The sequence below is a fragment of the Gossypium arboreum genome, chromosome 4, assembly GCF_025698485.1.
Source record: "Gossypium arboreum isolate Shixiya-1 chromosome 4, ASM2569848v2, whole genome shotgun sequence".
NCBI classification, from domain to species: domain Eukaryota; kingdom Viridiplantae; phylum Streptophyta; class Magnoliopsida; order Malvales; family Malvaceae; genus Gossypium; species Gossypium arboreum.
Genome location: NC_069073.1, coordinates 114073982 through 114090641, shown reverse-complemented (window position 1 = coordinate 114090641; position 16660 = coordinate 114073982).

Sequence of the window (16660 nt, the reverse complement as noted above, 5' to 3'; positions counted from 1 at the left end):
TTTGTCCTTAGGTATTGTCTTAAGTTAATCGATTTTTCCCAAAAGCAATTCCCCAATTCTTTTCTCTATGAGTTCTTAATTTAGATAATTAGTTAATTAAAAAAAAACCTTTTTATTCTTAGGCTAGATAATAAAAATACAGTTATTACTAATACTTTTAGTTCCTTTGGGTTCGATAATCCGGTCTTGCTAAAACTGTACTACTGTTCGATAGGTACACTTACCTATATCGCGCTAATAGTTAGTTCAAGAACGAGTAATTATAAATATTAAAACCTATCACGAAACCTCGTGATCATACGACAACCTAGATAGCATCTTTCTTCCTTGGAGACAGAGGTAATCTTGATACGAAATCCATCGTAACACTATCCCACTTCCACTTTGGTATCACTGATGTGTGTGATAAGTTTTATATTTATGATTGATTGTACTTGAACAGTAACTATTATCACGATAAAGGCAAGCGCACCTATCAAACAGTAGTATAGCTCATAGCTAGACCGAAATGTCAAACCCACAAGAACTAAAAGTGCTAGTATTAACCTTCTTTTTATTATCTAGCCTAAAAATAAGGGGAATTTCTTTATCTAAACTAATTAACTAAACTAAGAACGCACAGGAAGTAAATTGGGGAAATACTTTTGGAAAAACTGATTGATTTAGACGATACCTAAGGAAGAATCCACCTAGACTTCACTTGTTATTTGACTCTAAATTAGACGATTTATTCACTTGACTCGATCCGTAAAAATCTCTAATTTATATTATTATCTCTCTCGAGACTAACAACGTCTAACCCTAGGTTGCTTAATTGAAATCTCTTTCTAATTAAAACCCCTAGTGTTGCATTAACTCGATCTATGGATTCCCTTATTAGGTTTGACCCTAATTCGACAGATTTATGTTGCCCTATGTCCAGGGGTGCAATCAACTCCGCTTAATTATGCTAGATCTACTCTTAAACAGGGACTTTTGCTCCTCTGAATAAGCACATCAATACTTGAATCAATATCTTGGAATATTAAAGCAAGAATTAAGAACACATAATTAAGAACAAATCAAGTATTTATCATATAATTCAGAAAATAATAACAAGATCCGTCTTAGGTTTCATCCCCATTAGGTATTTAGGGGATTTAGTTCATATGTGTAAAAGAAAACATGTCAGAAGAATAATGATAACAAAACATAAAGAAAACCTAAAAACCCCTAAAGGAAATTGAAGGGAGATCTTCAGTCTTGAAGGAGAATCTGGCTTCTAAGATGGATCAATCGGCTTTCTTCAGGTAATTCCTTGCCTCCTACTCCCGTGTGTCCTCTAGATGCCCTTCTAGGGTGTTTATATAGGCTTTAGAATGTTTCCAAACCCTAAAAAATGACCTTTTCCGAGTAGAACTAGAGTTGGGCTCGACAGGGACACACCGTGTGGGGTAGCTTAGGCTGTGTTAGAGTCTGATAAATAGGCACGGACGTGTGGTCTACCCATGTGAGGAATTCCAGGTCGTGTTGATTTCCCACGTTGACCCATTTTCTTCGTTTTTGGCCCGTTTTTCACTTTTTTTACTCTCCTATGCTCACCTAAGTATAAAACATGAAATTAAATGATTAGGAGCATCAAATTCCACAAATCTAATTATAATTCATCCAAAAATGTGCTAAGCATGGGATAAAGATATGTATAAATTACGACTTATCAATCACTTAGGCTGTAGTAATCCCGAAGGCACTTGATGTTCAGCTTTGACTTGTTGAAAAATCAAACAGTTCGATACAAACTCAGAAATGTCCCCTTTCATACCCGACTACCAATACAATTGTTTCAAGTTATTGTACATTTTGGTACTCCCAGGGTGAACAAATAAACAACCATTATTTGCTTCATTCAAAATTTTATGTATGAGCTCAGAATTCTTTGGTACGCAAATTCTACCTTGGAACATTAAGCAATCATCGGATCCGATTTGATAGTCAAAATCACTAGTCGACTCACATTGCATTCTTTTAGCTTGTAATTCAGTATTAAACTTTTGAGCTTCACAAATTTGCTATAGAAAAATTGGTTCAGCTTTTAACTCTGCTAGAATCGAACCATCATCAGACAAAGATATCTGTATATTCATCACTTTCAAAGCAAATAGAGATTTTCTACTCAGTGCATCCGCAACCACATTCGCTTTTCCCGGATGGTAATTAATCACTAACTCATAGTCTTTCAACAACTCGAGTCATCTTCGTTGCTGCAAATTCAAATCCTTCTAAGTCATTATATAGTTTAAACTTTAGTGATCGGTAAAGATGGGACATTTTTAACCGTACAAATGATGTTACCAGATTTTCAATCCAAACACAATAGCAACCAATTGTAAATCATGTGTTGAATAATTATTTTCATGCAATTTTAACTATCTAGAAGCATAAGCTATCACTTTTCCTTCTTGCATCAAAATGTAACCCAAACCATTCAAAGGCACGTCATTGTAAATTAAAAATTCTTTACCCGACTCAGGTTGAACTAACACTGATGCCTCAGTTAACAAAGCTTTCAATTGTTCGAAACTCTGTTGACATTTTTCAGACCATTCAAATTTCACAACTTTTTGTAGCAATCTGGTCATAAGAGTAGCAATCATCGAAAACCCTTTAACAAAACGTCTATAGTAGCTAGCTAGTCTCAAAAAACTTCTGACTTTAGATACATTTCTTGGTGGTTTCCAAATAATAATTGCAAAAACTTTGCTCGGATCAACTCGTATATCTTTTGTTGAAACAATGTGTCCCAGAAATTTGACTTCTCGGAGCTAAAATTTACATTTACTAAATTTAACAAACAGTTGCTTATCTCTCAATGTTTGTAATACAATTCTCAAATGTTCGGCATGCTTAGACTCATCTCGTGAATAGATCAGAATATTGTCAATGAACACAATAATGAATATATCTAAATACGGTCTAAAAATTCGGTTCATCAAATCCATTAAGACTGCAGGAGCATTAGTTAATCCGAAAGGCATAAAAAGAAATTCATAATGTTCGTACGTCGTTCTGAATGCAATTTTTGGCACATCTACATCTTTCACTTGCAACTGATAATAACCAAAACTGTAGATCAATCTTCAAAAAAACTGTTGCGCCTTTCAACTGATCAAATAAATCATCTATTATCAACTACGGATAATTTTTTATTGTAACCTTGTTAAGCTGTCGATAGTCAATACACATTCTCATTGACCCATCTTTCTTCTTTACGAACAATACTGGCATAGCCCAGGGCAAAAAACTAGGTCGTGCAAAACCTCTATCTGTTAATTTTTGCAACTGAGATTTCAACTCTTTCAATTTTGTCAGAGCCATTCTGTGCAGAGCTATTGATTTTGGAGAAGTTCCAGGTACTAACTCAATAGCAAATTGAACCTTTCTTATCGGTGGTAACCCTGGTAATTCTTCTGGAAATACATCTGAATGTTCACAGACAATCGGCATTAATTCAATCTTAGATTCAGACAGTTTTGTATCTCAAACATAAGCAAGATAAGCTTCACAACCTTTTCTCACGTATCTCTAATCTGACATCGATGAAATTACAACTGGCAACCCACTCGACTCATCAGATTCAATTCAAAGGATTTCACTATTCTGACATTTCAATTCAATAATCTTTCATCTACAATTTACAACAGTATCATGTAGCGTCAACCAATTCATACCCAGAATTACATCAAATTCATCAAAAGATAGTAGTATCAAACCAGCCAAAAAACAATAACCTCGAGTCATTAAAGGAAAGTTCTTGCAAACTTTATCAACTAGCACATACTTGCCTAAGGGGTTCAATAATTTAATCACAAAATTAGTAGGATCAACAGGTAAATTCTTACTAAACAATAAATTTATACAGATATACGAATGAGTTGATCTAGGATCAATCAATACAATCACATTAGTGTCGTAAAGAGAGAATGTACCGGTAATAGCATCTGGTGATGATGAGTCTTCACAAGCGCGAATAGCATAAGTTCTAGCAGGTGCTCTAACCTCAGATCCCATAGTTGAATCTTTTGTCACGCTTCTGCTACTGGTCATATTTCCCGCATTTCTTGGTGACCTTTCTGTAACATCTTGAATTAGGGATTAGTCAGAATAGTGGTTTCGGGACCACAAATATTACATTAAAATAATTATTTTATGATCATTATGGTCTCCACGATATGAAAATAAGTATGTGTTAAATTTTCATGAAGAAATTTTATGTGCAAGGTTTCCAATTGGAAATTAGGGACCAATTTGAATAAATTGCAAAACTTGGGTTTTAGAAGCAATTTGTATGAAATTTCTTTGGGATATTAATTAGAGGTCCTTAAAAAGTAATTTTTCCAATTTTTAAGTTTTTGGACAAAAATGGGCATGCATGGAAAATTTTGGAAGTTTAGTAAGGAAGGGCATTTTGGTCATTTGGTAATAAACTAAATAAAAAGGGAAAAATCAAGCTAGAATCAGCTCATTTTCTTTTCCATGCTGCTGAAATTCTAAGGGTCTCCATAGCTAGGGCTTTCCAACATTTCAAGCTTGATAACCCCGAGAAACCAATTCCGGAGGTCGACCGTGGAAAACAAAAGGTTTCAGAATAACCGAGATACGAATCCAAAACGACTACCAGGTAAGTTCGTATAACCTGAAGTAAACTTTTAATATACTTAAATATGCATGTTCTTGAATGTATGAAAATTTTCATATTCATTGCATGATAATCCATGAAATGTACTATTGTAAATGAAAGATGACAAATGTCCCGATTGAAATAGAAAGGGAAATCCAATGGATAAATTATGGCTTACATGACATGAGATCCTGCATGTGTTGCAGAAAAGGATTTAGCCTGGATGGGTAATCTGATGATCTCAAAATAGAAAGGATCTAGCCCTGATGGGTGTTCATTAAGTGATCGAGCCTTCTGAAGAATATGGGTGCATTAAGGATTTAGCCCGGACGGGTAATCCGATTGAGGACTAAATTTAGATTGGACTGGCAATTCAGATCCGAATTTATGAGAGCAATTGTTGTGAAAAGGTATTTAACCTGGACTGGTAATCCTGAAATGCTCTATAAGTCGATACTAAGGGGGATTTAGCCTGGACTGGTAATCCCACCGTAAGGTGTAAGGTTTGCGGGAGTGCGTACTTGAGATGATCACTTGTATGACTTGACAGTAATTGGGTTATCCATCGAGATTTCCCAAAAATTCAATGGATTTAACATGATAAATAGAAATAGAAATATTGAATTGATGAGCTCGTCTAAGACTAATGACATGATGTATTATTATGAGACTAACTTGATGATTGAGTGCTTGTGATAGGGAAACTATTTCATGCTTGTTGGAATTATTGCCTAAATATGGTTGTATGCTAATTAACCGGTAAGTTTAATTTCCAATTATCTGGACTTACTAAGCATATAAATGCTTACCCCCTTCTCTTTTCCCCATCTTACAAAGCTTGTAGACTCATGAAGATTGGAAAACGGTTGGAGAATCAACTCACTATCGACTTATCTCGCTTTGGTATAAATATACTTTTCTTTTGTTTAATGGCATGTATAAGATTTTTGGTTATTTTGTTATATGTGTCATTTGGCTAGCCAATGTAAGGGCTTAAATGGTATACTTATTCTTTTGTATATGGCCATGATATATGGCTCATATTGATGTAGGTTGTAAACCTACTAATGATGCATGTTTATGTTTAAATGTTTAATGAGATATGTTGATGAGGTTTATCATGGATGGATGATTGAAATGGGACCTAATAATTTGAGAGTGGACATAGCATATAATGGTATATGGTTATAACATGGCCTAAGTGTAAAATGTAAAATATGCTATGTTAATCCCTAATACGAAAAGGATAATCTAGCATGTACTAACCCAAAGAGATGAGGTTAACATGCAATGAGTTATTCCAACGTTGTTTAAGAGTATAATTAGGCCATGTTAAATACAATTGAAGTCTATAAGTGTGTATGGATGATAGAGGGTGACCAAAGGCTTGGAAAATAGCCCTAAAAAGGTTCACATAGGCATGTGTCTAGGCCGTGTGTGACACACAGTTAGTCCCCATGGGCATGTTGCCTGGTTGTGTGTCCCCTGCACCTAAAATTTTAGGTTAGTTTGCATGGTAGCAAACACACCAGTAGAGACACGGCCATGTGTCTCGACTGTGTGGAGGACACAGCCTAGCACACGGGTGTGTGCCTTGACCGTATGCCTCAAAATGAATGATGACATCATAAACAGAATGTCTGGGCTTTTTGGACACCGGCAAAGACACGGGCATGTCTAGGCCGTATGAGGGACACAGGCCAGGGGCACGGGTGGGTGCTAGGCCATGTGAAAACCCCTGTAGGTTCGAAATGAAAAATAAATCCAAATAATTCAACACAGGTGGGGGACACGGGCGTGTCCCCAAGCACACGGTGTATGCTTTGCCTTCACACGGACGTGTGAGGCATAACTCTAGGAAATTTACAAAAATTTTTTATAGTTCTCGGTTTAGTCTCGGATCGATTTTAATGTATGTTTTGGACCTTGTAGGTCCATAATAGGGACACTATGATGTTGTTTGATTGGTTTTAAATTAGAATGAAATTTTATAACTCATATTTCTGAAATGTCTGAGTATGTATCCAGTAACGCCCTGTTCTTTGTCCCAGTCTCAGGTACGAGTAAGGGGAGTTACACTTAGTGGTATTAAAGCTACGGTTTAGTCAATTCTCAGACTAACGTAACATGTAACGAGTTTAGCTATACATGCCATTATACAAATTTTGATAGTGTGACATCTCCTAACGTTTTAATTGTATTTGAATATAGTAAATGTCTTCTAATCAAGCCCAAGATGAGTCCGGGGAGCCGAGAGCCATGCTCCAGCTTTCGTACAACAAGTTGTTTCTAGTAGTAGTAGAAAGCCTATGTCTGCAGGTCGGGAAGAGGGGAGAGAAGTCTTTTTCGATATGATGGATGAGTGGTTCGGGAATACCTGAGAAACTGCCCTGAAATACCATATCCACCTCCTCCTGCTAACTGACCTGATGAAGTACCAAGGGTTGTTGAACCAATGAGAATTGGAAAGGCCCGAGTGGATAAACTTAGGAAATACCGGGCTGAAGAGTTTAGGGCTAAGGTCGATGATGATGCTGAAAGAGCTGAGTTCTAGCTCGAGAATACTGTGCGAGTTTTGGATGAATTGTCATGCACACCCGAGGAGTGCTTGAAGTGTGTTGTATCTCTTCTGAAAGATACAGCATACCATTAGTGGAAGGCGGTATCCTCAGTGGTACCGAAGGAAGACATTACATGGGAGTTCTTCCAAGCTGAGTTTGAAAAGAAATACATAAGTCAAAGGTTTTTAGACTCGAAACGACAGGAGTTCTTGGAACTCAGGCAAGGAAATAAGACCGTGTCAGAATATGAGAGGAAATTCGTAAGGTTAAGTCAATATGCCACGGAGTGGGTCCAATTGAGACGGAAATGTGTAAGCACTTTGAGGAAGGCTTGAATGAAAAAAATTAAATTGCTGATTGGGATCCTTGAGATACGAGAATTTTTCGCATTAGCTGATCAGGCCAAGAAGGCCGAAAAGCTAAATAATGAAAGAAAGCAAGCTAAGAGAGAAGCTCGAGTTTCGAGTGAAAGGTCTAGCGGCAGAGCACACTTCTTCCCCACAAAGAAATTGAAAAGTCATCAAGAACGCTCCACTTTATTAGTAGGATATTCGATAGAGCAAGAAGCACCAAGCGACATAACCCAAAGTCTTCTTCCCTTATGGTAACTAGTGTGAGAAGTGTAGATGATCAAAAGCTGAAGTGTAAAAGCTGCAACAAATTTCACTTCGGAGAGTACTGAATGAAGAGTGGTGCATGTTTTAGGTATGGGTCTCTTGACCACTTTCTCAGAGACTGCCAGGAGCGAGCTAATAAAGAGGTTGAGTTAGCCCCGCAGTCGAATGCTCCTATTTCTCGAGGTAGCAGTCGAATGCTCCTATTTCTCGAGGTAGACCCTCGAGACATCTCGAAAGTGCAACAGTCGAACTGTTGCTAAGGATGCTACTGTAAAATCAGAGGCTCGAGCCCCGACAAGAACTTATATAATATGCGCTCGAGAGAAAGCCTCTGCTCCCGATGTCATCATGGGTATATTTTCTATCTATAATACTTGTTCCATTGCCTTAATTGATCTAGGATCAACCCATTCGTACATTTAAATGAAATTGGTGTTTAGCATGGATATGTCTGTAGAGCTTACGAAATTTGCGATTAAGGTGTCAAACCCCCTAGGCAAGTCAGTCCTAGTTGATAAAGTCTGTAAGAATTGTCCCTTAACGATTCAAGGTCATTGTTTTCCTGTTAACCTTATGTTATTGCCATTCGATGAGTTTGATGTAATACTTGGCATGGATTGGTTAGATGTGCATGATGTAATTCTAAATTGTGGTAGTAAGTATATCGAATTGAAATGCTCAGATGGTGAGATTCTCCGGATTGATTCAAGTGAGTTGGATACTCCACTAGTTGTGATTACCTCAATGATGGCTCAAAGGTATATGAGAAAAGGATATGAAGCCTACCTTGCTTTCATGTTGAATTCTAAAGAATCTGAGTTAAAGTTAGAATCAGTACCGATAGTATGCGAGTATCCGGATGTGTTTTTGGAAGAGCTACCCAGATTACCTCTCGTTAGAAAAGTAGAGTTTGGTATTGAGCTATTGCCTAGGACAACTCACATTTTTATTACTCCGTATAGGATGACACCAACCGAACTGAAAGAGTTAAAAGTACAGTTGCAAGAACTGACGAATAAAGGTTTTACAAGACCAAGCTTTTCGTCTTGGGGTGCTCCTGTATTATTTGTAAAGAAAAAAGATGGTTCGATAAGGCTATGTATAGACTACTGACAACTTAACAAGGTAATTATCAAGAACAGGTATCCGTTACCAAGAATCGACGACTTGTTTGATCAATTGAAGGAAGCCACTGTGTTTTCTAAGATAGATCTGAGATCCAGCTACTACCAGTTGTGAGTAAAAGAGTCAGATGTACCTAAGACTGCTTTTAGAACGAGGTATGGCCACTATGAATTTCTTATGATGCCTTTTGGGTTAACAAATGCACTGGCTGTATTTATGGACTTGATGAATAGGATATTCCATCCATACTTAGACAAGTTTGGTGTTGTGTTTATTGATGACATTCTGATTTATTCTAAGGATGAGACTGAGCATGCGGAACATCTGAGAACGATTTTACAGATCTTACGGGACAAACAGTTGTATGCTAAATTTAGCCAAAGTGAGTTTTGGCTCTAAGGGGTTGGATTCCTCCGTCACATTATGTCGGGTGATGGCATCCGAGTTGATCCAAATAAGATTTCTGCCATTGTCGAATGGAAGCCGCCGAAGAACGTAACAGAGGTTAGAAGCTTTTTGGGCTTAGCCGATTACTATCGACGCTTCGTAAAAGGATTTTGGATGATTGCAACTCCTTTTACAAGGTTGCTGTAAAAAGATGTTAAGTTTGAATGGTCAGAGAAGTGTCACCAGAGTTTCAAGAAATTGAATACGTTGCTAACCAAAGCTCCAGTTTTAGTGCAACCCGAGCTGGGAAAGGAATTCGTGGTCTATAGTGACGCGTCCTTAAATTGATTGGGTTGCATGCTTATATAAGAGGGCAAAGTAATAGCGTATGCTTCAAGCCAACTAAATCCATATGAGAAAAGTTATCCAACACATGACTTGGAGCTAGCAACCATTGTATTTACCCTGAAGATTTGGAGACACCATTTGTATGGTGAGACATGCCGTCAATTCACTGATTACAAAAGTTTGAAGTACTTGATGACTCAAAAGAAATTGAATCTGGGACTGTAGAGATGGTCAGAGTTGATTAAATATTATGAGCTGATCATTGATTACCACCAGGGAAAGGCGAATGTGGTCGCAGATGCACTGAGCAGAAAATCCTTGTTTGCTTTGAGAGCTTTGAACATGCAATTGACTTTTTTGGATGATGGTTCGGTTTTGGAGAGTTAAGAGCCAGACCGACATTTCCATAAGAAATTTGCAATGCTCAGATCAATGATAGTGACTTGCAAGCCAAGAGAGCTCAATACGAGTCAAGCACCGAATTAGATTTTTGGATTGGTCCCATTAGTTACTTGATGTTCAGAGATAGGATCTGTGTACCGCGAGACGACGAGTTTATTCAAAAAATTTTGCAAGAGGCACATGATAGTCGTTTTTCTATTCATCTAGGAAGTACCAAGATGTACAACGATTTGAAGAAAATGTACTGGTGGAATGGCATGAAGAGAGACATCTAAGAATTTGTATCAAAATGCTTGATATGTCAGCAAGTCAAAGCTGAACACCAAGTACCTTCAGGTTTGTTACAGCCTGTAATGGTCCCTGAGTGGAAGTGGGATAGGATTACTATGGATTTCGTGACGAGATTACCGTTAACCCCAAAAAAGAAAGATACTGTTTGGGTTGTGGTTGATAGGCTAACGAAGTCTACTCACTTTATTCCAGTGCGAACTGACTACTCACTTGACAAATTAGCCGACTTGTATGTATCTGAGATTGTGAGATTACACGGGGTACTGTTATCGATTATTTCAGATAGGGACCCGAGATTCACTTCGAGATTTTAGAAGAAGCTGCAAGAAGCCTTAGGTACAAAGTTGAGTTTTAGTAGGACTTTTCTCCTGCAAACTGATGGTCAGTCTGAACGGAAGATTCAGATTCTTGAGGACATGTTACAGTGTTGCGTCCTTGAATTTCAAGGCAGTTGGGAAAAATATTTACCATTGGTAGAATTTGCCTACAACAACAGTTTCTAGACGAGTTTAAAGATGGCACCTTACGAGGCATTGTATGGCCAGAAGTACTGGACTCTACTATATTGGATAGAGCTTAAGGAAAGCCAAATTCACGGAGTTAATTTAGTTAGGGAAACTGAAGAAAAGGTTAAAGTGATACGGGATGCTTGAAAGCGACATCGGATAGGCAGAAGTCATATACTGATTTGAAAAGAAAAGAGATCGAGTTTCAAGTTGGAGATAAAGTACTTTTGAAAGTATCTCTATGGAAAAAGGTCTTGAGATTTGGTCGAAAAGGAAAACTGTGCCCAAGGTTTATCGGACCATATGGGATCACCGAAAGAGTTGGACCACTAGCTTACCGTTTAGCATTGCCACCTGAATTGGAATGGATTCATGATGTATTACATGTATCCATGTTACGGCGGTATCAATCAAACCCCTCCATGTGATTTCACCGACGGAGGTTAAAATTAGACCGGACATGACTTATGGTGAAGAACCGGTCAAGATTTTTGCTCGAGAAGTCAAACAGTTGAGGAATAAGAATATAGCCTTAGTGAAAGTTTTATGGTACCGACACGGAGTGGAAGAGGCTACATAGAAGCCCGAAGAAACCATGAGAATTCAATATCCGAACAGGAGCTCGAAGAAACCATGAGAATTCAATATCTGAACCTGTTTACTTGTAAAACTTTCGAGGACGAAAGTCCCTAAGGGGGGAGAAATGTAACATCCTGAATTAGAGCTTAGTCAGAATAGTGGTTTCAGGACCAGAAATTTGACGTTAAAATAATTATTTTATGATCATTATGAGGTCTAGGATATGAAAATAAGCATGTGTTTAAGTTTTATGAAGAAATTCTATGTGCAAGGCGTCCAATTGGAAATTAGGGACCAATTTGAATAAATTGCAAAACTTGGGTTCTAGAAGCAATTTGTATGAAATTGCTTTGGGATAGTAATTAGAGGTCCTTAAAGAGTAATTTTCCCAATTTTTAAGTTTTTGGACAAAAATAGGCATGCATGGAAAATTTTGGAAGTTTAGTAAGGAATGGCATTTTGGTCATTTGGTAATAAACTAAATAAAAAGGGAAAAATCAAGCTAAAATTAGCTTATTTTCTTCTCCATGCTACCTAAATTCTAAGGGTCTCCATAGCTAGAGTTTTCCAACATTTCAAGCTTGATAATCCCGAGGAACCAATTCCAGAGGTCGACCGTGGAAAACGAAAGGTTTCGGAATAACTGAGACACGAATCCAAAACAACTACCAAGTAAGTTAGTATAACCCGAAGTAAAATTTTAATATACTTAAATATGCATGTTCTTGAATGTATAAAAATTTACATATTCATTGCATGACAATACATGAAATGTACTAGTGTAAATGAAAGATGGCAAATGTCCCGGTTGAAATAGAAAGGGAAATCCAATGGATAAATTATGGCTTACATGACATGAGATCCTGCATGTATTGCAGAAAAGGATTTAGCCCGGACGAGTAATCTGATGATCTCCAAATAGAAAGGATCTAGCCTTGATGGGTGTTCCTTGTGTGGTCGAGCCTCCCGAAGAATATGGGTACATTAAGGATTTAGCCCAGACGGGTAATCCGATTGAGGACTGAATTTAGCCTGGACTGGCAATTCAGATCCGAACTTATGACAGCAATTGTCATAGAAAGGGATTTAACCTGGACTGGTAATCCCGACAATGCTCTATAAGTTGATATTACGGGTGATTTAGCCTGGACTGGTAATCCCACCGTAAGATGTAAGGTTCGCGGAAGTGCGTACTTAAGATAATCACTTGTATGACTTGACGGTAATTGGGTTATCCATTGAGATTTCCCATAAATTCAACGGGATTAACATAAGAAATAGAAATGGAAATATTGAATTGATAAGCTCATCTAAGACTAATGACATGATGTATTGTTATGAGACTAACTTGATGATTGAGTGCATATGATAGGGAAACTATTTCATGCTTGTTGGAATTATTGCCTAAATATGGTTGTATACTAATTAACCGGTAAGTTTACTTTCCAGTTATTCGGACTTACTAAGCATATAAATGCTTACCCCCTTCTCTTTTCCCTGTCTTACAGAGCTCGTGGACTCATGAAGATTGGAAGACGGTTGGAGAATCAACACTCTATCGACTTGTCCCGCTTTGGTATATAGATACTTTTTTTTTTGTTTAATGGCATGTATAAGATTTTTGGTTATTTTGTTATATGTGTCATTTGGCTAGCCAATGTAAGGGCTTAAATGGTATACTTATTCTTTTGTATATGGCCATGAGATATAGCTCATATTGATGTAGGTTGTAAACCTACTAATGATGCATGTTTATGTTTAAATGTTTCATGAGATATGTTGATGAGGTTTATCATAGATGGATGATTGAAATGGGACCTAATAATTTGAGAGTGGACATAGCATATAATGGTATATGGTTATAACATGGCCTAAGTGTAAAATGTAAAATGTGCTATGTTAATCCTTAATACGAAAAGGATAATTTAGCAAGTGCTAACTCGATGAGATGAGGTTAACATGCAATGAGTTATGCCAAGGTTGTTTAAGAGTATAATTAGGCTATATTAAATACCATTGAAGTCTATAAGTGTGTATGGATGATAGAGGGTGACCAAAGGCTTGGAAAATAGCCCTAAAAAGGCCAACATGGGTAGACACACGGGCATGTGTCTAGGCTGTGTGTGACATACAGTCAGCCACCATAAGCGTGTTGCCTGGCCGTGTATTCTCTGCACCTAAAATTTTAGGTCAGTTTGCATGGTAGCAAACACACAGGCAGAGACATCACCGTGTGTCTCGACCATGTGGAGGACACAGCCTAGCATACGGGCATGTGTCTTGGCTGTGTGCCTCAAAATGAATGATGATGTCATGAACAGAATGTCTGAATTTTTGGACACGGGCGCGTCTAGGCCGTGTGAGGTTCACGGGCCAGGGACACGGGCGTGTACTAGGCCGTGTGAAAACCCCTATAGGTTCGAAATGAAAAGTAAATCCAAATAATTCAACACGGGTGAGGGACACGGGCGTGTGATGCATAACCCTAGGAATTTTACAAAAATTTTCTATAGTTCTCGATTTAGTCCTGGATCAATTTTAATGTATGTTTTGGACCTTGTAGGTCCATAATAGGGACACTATGATGTTGTTTGATTGGTTTTAAATTAGAATGAAATTTTATAACCCGTATTTTCTGAAATGTCTGAGTATGTGTCCAGTAACGCCTCATACTTTGTCCCGGTCTCGAGTACGGGTAAGTGGTGTTACACTTTTTCTATTAACTGTGTTACTCGGTCTTGCATTTTGAATCTTATCTTTCTCAACTAACTCTGGGCAATCATGTAAGAACTGATCTTGTGAACCACATTTGGAACATGCTCGGTTATTCATTCTACAAGCGCCAGAATGTCATCTTCCGCATTGCTGACATTCAAGTCTATAATTTTGCACAGTACCAACACTCAATACTAACGTACCTTGAGCTTTAGGACTTGTGTATTATTTTCCACGATCTCTACTTGAATGCCCGATTGAAACATTTAGACAAATGAATGAATCTCTGAATTTCTTTGACAAAGATTGATATGGCTTACTCGTCAATCTTTTTCTCGGGTCTCTAGCCTCTGAATCTAATTTTCTCTTTTCTTTGCTAAGCTCTTTGGCTTTGCAAGCTCTATCAACTAGGACAACAAATTCTTTCAATTCTAGAATTCCAACTAGAAGTTTAATATCTTCGTTCAACCCATCAATTGACCGTTTACACATGATTTCTTCAGTAGAAACATACTCCCGAGCATACTTACTCAATCTTACAAATTCTCTTTCGTACTCAGTCACAGTTGTATGATCCTGTTTCAATTCTAAAAACTCTTTATGCTTTTGATCGAGAAATCTCTGACTTATTTATTTCTTCTGAAATTCAGTATGAAAGAATTTCCAAGTCACTCTTTCTCACGGTACCACTGATACTAGTGTTTTCCAACATTGATACGCAGTGTCCCTCAATAATTAAATAGCACATTTCAAACACTTAACTAGCATACATGACAGTTCATCAAATACCTGAATAGTGTTTTCAAGCCAAAGCTCGTTCAGGATCATCATCAACGGTAGCTCTGAACTCTTCAGCCCCGTGTTTTTGAATTTTATCTTCTAGCGGCTTCTTCAATCATTGAAGTTCCACAACTTGAGGAGCTACGAGAACAGGTTGGGGATTAGGTGAGGGTGGAGGTTATTGAGCAGCCGGATTTTTCCAGACAAACTGCATGAACCATTCATTCATCATTTGGAAAAAGGCTTCTTTAGCCTGTCCTCCATGACTACTCAATACATTTTAAAATTCAGACGGTGTTGTCCTTTGGGTGGGAGCTGGCGTATTACTCTCGACATCGTCAGTTACAGCTCGATCGGGATCCATTTACATCGTCAGTTACTCTCGGAATCATCACACTATCACAGTTTATATATGGCATGTATAGCTAAACTCACACACACGCTACATTAGTCTGAGAATTGACTAAACCGTAACTCTAATACCAATAAATGTAACACTCTTCACCTGTATTCAATGTCAAAATAAGGTTACGGAGCATTACCATACTTATACCACATTTTAAAAACACATTCCATTCACAACCAAACATATTGTTCCTAATACGAGCTTATAAGGCTCTAAACATGCATTGGGGGTGGTTCGGGACTAAACCAATAACTTTAGAAACTTTTGTAGTACTTAAGAACTTTTTTCAAAAACAAGGGACACACGCCCGTGTGGCCTGACCATGTGTCTCACTCGGCCAACAGACACGCTCTTGTCACAGGCCTTGTGGACATTCAAAATGGGAGCACATAGCCGTGTCCCAGCCCGTGTCCGACCCCGTGTAACTCTCTAACTTGGGTCACATGGCCAACACACACGCCCGTGTGGCTAGCCCTATGCTCTAAAAATAGCCATACATGTCTGTGTGCCAGGCTGTGTGCTAGTCCGTGCCAAACCTATAGGGTATATTGACTTATGCCAGACGACCAAGTCACACGCCCGTGTGTGAGGCCGTGTGGAGCATACTGACTTGATTTTAATTTCAACACCAGAGGACACACGGCTGTGTATCACACACGGGCACGGCTGAGACACACACCCGTGTCTCTATCCGTATGGACAAAAATAGACTATTTACCAAGCCTTATTGCCACCCTATCTTATGCATACCTATATCAACCCAATTGGCACCAAAACATAACAATTCACAAGCCAACTTAAATGGAAAAATTCACCACCAAAATACATATCAAAATGACCAAAGTCCCTATACATGCCATATAACCAAAACACAAGCTCAAAAGTACCAATTTGATAGTTGGATAGTGTGACGATTTCTCCGATGATCCCCGTGTCTGAGCTAGCTTTAAAGTCACTATAAAACATGGAAAAATAAACAAAGTAAGCTTTATAGCTTAGTAAGTTCGTCTGAAATAAACTCAATCTCAACATGAATATACAAATCATCAACTTGAACATATCATCATGTAATTCATTTAACTAACAAACCTTTCATATTTTCTATCATAATCTTATGTATGAACTTCATAACTTCTTCGATTTAAGCTTATACGGTTCATGTACATACTTGTACCATATTGTATCAATCTCATACAAAATCACATCTTTCATTTACCGATTGAACCATTCGGAATACTATCAAATACATGGGAAACTCACACCCGAGCTATCAACGGGCCTACTCA